At 32.7% G+C, this 8,428-nt stretch overlaps 1 pseudogene; it reads left to right on the forward strand.

The window, feature by feature from the left end:
• LOC150083642 (zinc finger BED domain-containing protein 5-like) lies at positions 1 to 493 on the forward strand (annotated as a pseudogene).
• The last annotated feature ends 7,935 nt before the right edge of the window (positions 494 to 8,428 follow it).

Genomic DNA, 8,428 nt, shown 5'->3' on the forward strand with positions numbered 1-8,428 from the left:
ATGTGTTTGATTTGCGAAAGAGTTTTATCAAATGAAGCTATGAAATCTTCAAGACTACGAGAACATTTTACAAGAGTTCATGCTGATAAAAAAGATAATTTATTTTATTTTCAAGCACTTAAAGAAAAACGTTTGAAACCACCGACATTGGTAAAACTCTTTTCAACAGCATCCAAACAAGATGACGATGGGTTGCGTGCTTCTTACAATATTTCATTATTGATTGCTAAAATGAGGAAACCGCATACTATTGGTGAAGAACTAATTGTACCAGCTGTAAGTGAGGTAATACACACATGCCAGCGTCTGATATTATCAATAAAATTTCTTTGAGCAATAATACAGTGCAAAGAAGAATTGATGAAATGGCTCAAGATTATGTGAGTATTTAAAAACATCCCAGTTCTTTATACAGCTTAATGAGTCAACTTTGCCAGAAAATGAAGCCTTACTTTTAGCATACATGCAAATCATAAAAGAACAAATTTGCTAAAAATTTGAAAACTGATACTAAAGGAGTTTGATATTTCATGCACTGGAAGAGTTTTTTTTAAAGAAAAAGAAATACTCCTGAGTAATATCTTGTCAATTGCTACTGCTAGGGCAATGATAGCGATGACAGGGCGCTTCTTGCATATTTAAAAAAGGCAGTGCTGAATACATTCACTGTACACTTTCATCCATAGTCACCATTTAGTTGCCAAAAATCTGAGTGAATGGCTACATAGGTCATTAGATTATGTCATTAAAGCAATCAACAAAATCAGAATCAATTCACTGAATGACATTGTTTAGACAACTTTGTATTGAAAACGAGGAATTCAATCTCTTGCTGCTTTATACAGAAGTTCGTTGGCTATCAAAAGTACCTCTTTGAATCGGTTTTATAATCTCCTTAACTCCGTGCTAGAGTTTCTAGAAAACTAAGATGATGCTTTACCAGCCAACTTGATTGATTCCAGAAATGACAGCTTATTTGACAGACTTGTTTAACAAATTTAATGAAACAAATCTACAACTTCAAGGCAATGAGCTGAATTTAATAAAAACAAAAGCTGTTATTTCTGCGTTTGTGGCAAAACTTCTTCTGTACAAACAAAATTTAGGATGAGGGGAATTCAGCCAGTTTCCAAATTTATCAACAGTAGAAAAATATGAAGACTTACCTATTGTCAGCACTTGGATGCTCTCCATTCTGACTTCAATCAACGATTTGAAGATATTTTAAAAACAAACATACCCAATTGGGTTCTGAATCCTTTTTCAAGTACAAACACAGAAGGATCTCCAAAATTACAAGAAGAACTGATAGATGTAACAACAAATGAAGAATTGAAATTTAAATTCAAAGATGGCTACCAACAATTCTGGCTATAATACAAAAGTTTTTAATTGCATTTCCTTCATCATATTTAGTGGAACGTGGGTTTAGTGCAGTCACAAATTTGTTAACAAAAAAAAAAGAAACCGACTGCAAATAGCAAATTGCGGTGATTTAAGAATACTGCTGACAAAAATAGAGCCGAGGGTTAATACATTGATAACAGCGCACCAGGTTCATCCTTCTCATTAGGATCATTTTTAATGTTATTCGTAATTTTTATTTTCATATTATCCTTCGTTATCTTAATTTTCTGTGTGTAATGCTACTATGGTTGATTTTAATAAATAATTTTATAATTTCAAGCTTCAAGGTGTCTTATTTACAACATCTTTATTTACCATGTTTTAAGATGTAGGTAGAAATATAGATACATAAAAAACACAAATTTTTTACTATATCTTTCTGTTTGTTCACTTAAAGAAGGTAGATTTTCCAGGGGAGCACTGAGTAATTTTTTTCTGAAACGGGGGCGGTAGGACAAATAAGTTTGGGAACCTATGGCCTAGATGATCTAAAATCTTGTTGAAAGACTGTGCCCTCCTAAGGAGATTTTTGAAACTATCGTAAAATAAACATGGCTACTATTACTCCTAAACAAATAATAAACTCATCCCTGTAGTTTCAAGACAATCTGTGCACATACAGATGTAATTTGTTGATATTGCATTTAAAGACATATTCATGAAAGGATTAAGAACATACCAGCATTCAATGAGTATTACTATAAATGACATCAGATACATTAATCAATACTTTTAGAAAAACAAATATTCACTAAAAAATTCAAAGAAAGCACTTGAAAGTTGTTAAAAGGTTGCACTTATTTTTTGGTGGCAGTTCTTTTATTAGGATGATTTAATTGGTTTACTGCTTTAACTAAATTATTTTATGCACGATTACATTATAGAAGGAAATCCTATTTTGTTACTATTTACAGACCTTTATAGAATTACTGTATTAGAAATCAGCTCTGAGTAAATGATAGGAGGTCTGGACAAAGATAAAGCCAGATACCTATACAATAGGAGTGACGTGACTGTTTTTATCAGCAGCAGTAAGTGTGCTAATATGGATAATTTTTTAAATGCATAAAATTATGGCAACCAAAACACAGTATTATTTAATAGCATTTTACCAAGTAACAACATTTAATTTAACTATCATATCATAATAAATGCATTTGGGCAAGCACTTTAAGCAACTCATCTGAATATCTTAAATCAATGTATTAATATTGAGACTATTAAAAAATAGTTTCAGGTATTAACTGATAAATCTGAATGTATCCCTACACTGCAGGACAATAATGCATGTACATAGGCTTAATGACCATGAGGTGAATTTATCTAGAATATAACAGCAACAAATGTCTGCTTGTTTTTAAATATATAGCACCTGCAGTAGTGAAAATAGTTTTAGCATCCTTAATAGAAATGCTAAGTATGATGATGTAATCAAACATGTCAGCTGTTACAGATAAAGAGGGAGATATTCATCATTTTAGAATATTAATTTTCACACTTGAAACAATATTTCGTCACCTACTCAACAGTATCAGATATTTAATTATAACCATTTCCATTATTTTAATACACTTAAAAGGGACCTCAAATTCATGTGCTTGTATTATCATTGTTGAAGATAAATTTTTTTTTTTTTTTTTTTTTTTTTTTTAGAAACATGTATTAATTTGCTATTCACATATAACACTAAGATCTGATAAGGCAAGGTACATGCATTACAAAGGACATCACCCATGCAAAGTTATTCACTTGGTACTTAAGCTACAATGGAGGTCATAACATCACCATAAAATATTAAAAACAGGATGGCTGTATTTCAGTTTTTCAAGGAAGTTGTATTATTAATCATATAGTTGTATTATTAAAAAAAATCTAGAATTAAAGCAGTCTGAATGTTGGTATTCCTTTTGGATGGTATTTCAATTTTGATTATTTCTTAATTGGAGAAGTATAGCCATAATTTTTTTTACAGTTGTGTTTATTTCACTTCAAGTTGCTGTGCTTCAGAAGTCAAACTTTTTTTTTTTTTTTTTTGTATAACAAGACAACGCTAGAATAAAATTATAAAGTGCATCATTAAAAAAATTTTTTTCTGAAAAAAAAAATATAAAGTATACCACACACCTACTTTTTTTTATGCCCATGCTAACTAAAGGATTCTTTTTAAAGGGCATAGGATTTCTTATTCTTAAAATTTCAGCTACCTTCTTTAGTATTACTATAACTGGAGCATGTGAATATTACAGAACCAGAGTGAGTACATACAACCCCCTAACCCACTTTCAGTTTGGCAAGTTAGTAATGGTACCAGTAACACCAGCAAAGATTTGATGTGCATCACAGTATTTTTAATAAAGCTAATTCCTGCATCTTTAAATAATAATGAAACTGTGTAGACCAGTTGGTTACAAATTTTTTCGTATAAACTGGTTGATATTGAATGGCATATGGCCATAATTTGAAGCTGATGCAACTGTGCACAAAGAGGATTTGCACTTAGTTCCTGACATTACATCTTAATGTTAGGAACTAAATACACATCTTACAAAAATCACTCCAGTTTTGAAAGACAGTTTAATATTAAGAAGAAAAAAAAATCTATTCAAAAATTTTCCTTCCTAATGAACATTAAAAAAAAAAAAAAAAAAAAAAGTTTTCATTTAAATTTTATTATGATGAGGAATAAGAATATAAGCAGTACATGTGGGTGGGAATCAACATGTTTCTTTTCAGGACAATCAAAATCACCATTAACTTTTTGTGGACTTCAGATATAGTTGCCTAAAACTATGCCAAAAGTCTCTTACCATTATTTTTTCTCCCCTTAATACCAACATGGACGGCTAAGTAATAGTGTGATAATGAAACCATTTTATGCACGCACACAATTTTTCTGCCACATCTTTCCAGGACACAATTTATTAATCCAACACCTTCAAACAGGATTAAAATAAATAAAATGAAAAATAAACGTAAATAATCTCAAATGAGAAATGTTCAATAAATGATTCAACAAATATCTACAGCGACAAGGGCAATGGTAGAATATGACATCAGAATCTAATGGAGATTATTCTGCCCCTCTTTGTTATTATTTCATGTGAGGGAAGAGTATTCATATATTTCTAATACACAGCATTGTGAAACTAACTGGCAAATTTAATTCTTAACTGAAGATACATACAAAGATATAAGAGAAAGCAATAAAACTAGGAGCCTGATTTTTCATCAGAATGCAGCTATATTCTGCCAGATAATTAAATCTACTAATCAGTGACTGTCAGCTATTTCTTTGAATGAATGAACTGTCGTATCATTGAAGTTATACATCAAATTCAAGGAATTTATGCCCATCACCTTTCTCATCAGGATTTTGTTTTCTGAGAGGGCCAAAGGTCATAAAGCCCAGAAGGTCCATGGGTTGGAGTCCCCTTTGTGTAAACTACATTCCTATACTTATACCTGCATTAGAAATTCCTCACTGAAAAAGAGTGGCAGAAAGTTAAGTATAAAAGAACCAGCCCAGCTGAGGTATGTTAATCTTATATATTGTATATTAAGTAACTGAGTTGCAAACTTCTTTTTGAAAATGATTTTTTTTTTTTTTTTTTCTGTTAAAAAAAATTCTACCTCTTTAGCATAGTTCTTAGAATCATCATGTGATGTCATTTATATGCTGTTGCATATTCTGTAACCCAGTTTTCCACACTATTTTCTCTGTCAAAGGGACTGTGTAACTATTCCTATTATGCACTGTCATTGAATTGCATATATTTTTAACAGAGTAATTACTATGAAATTGTCTGTTGATAGATTATCATACACTGCCTTCATTTCCAGATAGTTGGATATTGTTTACGATTGTTACTCTTTACACTTGGTGAAATGTAACCATCTCATTTTGTCATTATTATAATGATAGTTGGCTAGGGTTTCTTAATTAAAGTCTTTCTTTAATTAACATTAAAGAGAGACCATTCACGTATCCAATTTGGGGATTCTGATCATCTCAGCCTAAGGCCTGTCAATTCAGCTAGCCTTATGCAAAGAAATAGGGTTTACCCATATTGAATTCGCTTACTATACCAAACCCAACAAGACTAGAAAGATTCCAAATGTGTGCACTTACAAAAGATCATTTGTAGTTCTGAAATATTTTCTTTAACCACTGCATAACTATCTTTATTACTGAAATTAAGTAGACACTATGTTGATGATAATTTGTGGACGGCCTAAAGTAAATGCTGTAATCTCATTGAATCAGCTTCAATTTTGTATTCTCTCTGTGTATGATCAAATCAGCCATTCCTATTAACTGAAGAAGGAAGTTAGTTTACCACACAGGATATATACAGTAATTAATAAGACTGAGCATAATTAATATGTTATAAGGAAATTTTGGAATTGGTGAAAGAAATGAAAGGGGTGAAAGACTTGTGGAATTTGCAGAATCTTCAGGAATGTCAGTAATGAACAATTGAAGAAAAGGGTGAACAGAAAGTGGACATGGAAGAGCCCAAATGGATTAACAACTAATGAAATAGACTCCATCCTCACTAATAGAAGATATATTGTGAGCGATGTTACCATCCTGAACAAGGTAAATGTTGGAAATGATCACAGAATGGTAAGATGCATACTTGATATAGATGTAAGAAAAGAAAGGAAAAAACTGACTCAAGTAAATAATACTACGGTCTTTGAGATAACAGAAGAGGAGAAAAAGTAGTATGTACTGGAACTTAAGAACACATTTCAGCTGCAGACTTTCAGGATCAAGATATCAATGAGAAAAACAACAATCTGAAAGTGATAAAGCCCAAGAAAAATATAAGTAAAAAGAAATCCAAAGAAAAAATTAGTCAAGAAACACTTGTCATGAAGAACTGAAGATGAAAAATGAAGAGCTAGATAAACACTGACAAGGACAAAACTGAGTTATGCAAAGCCATTAGAAGGAGACAGAGAGGACATATGAAGATTTAACACAAGAAAAGTAGCACAAGCATTAAAGGAAAACAAAGGACTTAAATCAGCAGTAATATAGAAAGACAAATGATACTGAAATTGAAGAATACTGATGGTGTACTTATAAAGAGCAGAGAAAGCATAATTCAAATAGCAGAAGACTACTATAAAGAATTATATAAGGAGCGAGGGTATAATGCCAGCAGTGGGGATGATGGATCGCAAATTAGCAACACATACGACATACCTGATATCCGTCCTGATTAGGTAGAACATGCATTGAAGAAAATGAAGAATCAGAAAGCCCCAGGTGAAGTTACTGTAGAGTTGTTAAAATTGGGAGGAAGAGACATAACAAAGAAACTGGCAAAACTCTTCACAAAATACATTAGGAAAGGTGCAAAGACTAAGGAGTGGATTAATGCAATCATAATTTTGCTGCATAAGAAGGGAGATAAATCAGAAATTGGAAGTTATAGACCAATTAGAAAGAATACTTGATGAGAATCAACCAAAAGGGCAAGCTGGCTTTAGGACAGGATTCTCAACTATGGATCACCTTCACATAATATCGCAGCTAATGGAGAAAGCAAATGAATATAAAACACCATTATGCCTGGCATTTGTGGATTATGAAAAAGCATATGACTCCATACAGCATAAGGCAATGTTTCGGGCACTGGAAAGACAAGGTATAGATATGCGATGCATTATGATATTGAAGAAAATATATGAAACCGCTACCTCCTTTACTAGACAAAGACAGTAGCAAATTTAAAATCGAGAAAGGAGTTTGACAAGGAGACAAAATATCTCTGAATCTGTTTACTGCTGCCCTTGAGGAAGCTTTCAGAAGATTAGACTGGTCGGAGAAAGGAGTTAGTGTGAATGGAGCGTATCTAAACCATTTACGATTTGCAGATGACGTGATCATAAGCCACGATCCCAAAGAATTAGAGGAAAATCTTAATCAGTTATGCAGTTAGTAAGGATTTCAGACTGCTTTGTTTTTTTGTTATTTGTTTTTTAGGAGCATTAGCAACTAAGGCCATATTGCTCCAGGGATATGTGGTGGTCATTCCCTGACCTTTCCGCATCCTCCGTATTTGGTGGTCATGGGCTCAAACCCCGGTCTAATCAAGAAGCGTGTGCTATGCACTGCTGCTCCTGCCCACCTGGCTACGGAGGCACCGGATTTCAGACTAAAGATGAATATGGCTAAAACAAAAGTAATGGATATAATCATCGAAGGAGCAGTCATATACTTATCTTGGATAAATCATTAGCTGTAATATGATAAATGGCTGGAAGTAAAGAGAAGAATAATTTTCAGATGGATAGCATTCAGGAAATATAGTCACATACTCAGGTGCAATATCCCAATTTGTCTGAAGCATAAAATAATGAACCAATGTACACTTCCTATCATAACTTATGGAAGTGAAACTTGGGCACCCACTAAAAAATGGAAGAGAAGCTGAAAACTAAACAGCAAAGAATGGAACAAATTATATTAGGAATTACTGTTGGATAAGAAGAGAAACATGGATTAGGCAGCAAATGCAAGTAAAGGACATTCTAATTAAAACTAAAGAACTGAAATGGAATTGAGCAGGACACATAGCTCAAAGACATAATGGCAGATGGACTAAGAAAATAACAGAATGGTACCCAAGAAGAGCTAAAAGAAAACCTGAAAGACAACAACTGAGATGGACAGATGAAATTCACAAGTTCGTGGGTAGTAAATGGATGGCCATTGCACAAAACAGAAGAAACTGGAAAGTTGCTGGGGAGGCCTTCATCCTGCAGTGAATTGACAATGGCTGATGATGATGTTGAATGGAGCACGCCCTACTAAGCAAATGGAATAATCTTAGCATATCACCAACAAGGAGAACATATAGCATATGGGTATTCATTATTTGAATTTCTCAAAACCTTAAAGTAGATTAAAATTAAATTTAGTTCAAATACATTACATGACTAAAGTAATCTGACTGAGGAAAATTCATGCTTTACTCTGCCGAAATATCACAGAAGGATACTATTT

This window comes from Mastigoproctus giganteus, chromosome 7 (genome assembly GCF_048544385.1).
Source record: "Mastigoproctus giganteus isolate SK-2022 chromosome 7, ASM4854438v1, whole genome shotgun sequence".
Lineage (NCBI taxonomy): Eukaryota > Metazoa > Arthropoda > Arachnida > Uropygi > Thelyphonidae > Mastigoproctus > Mastigoproctus giganteus.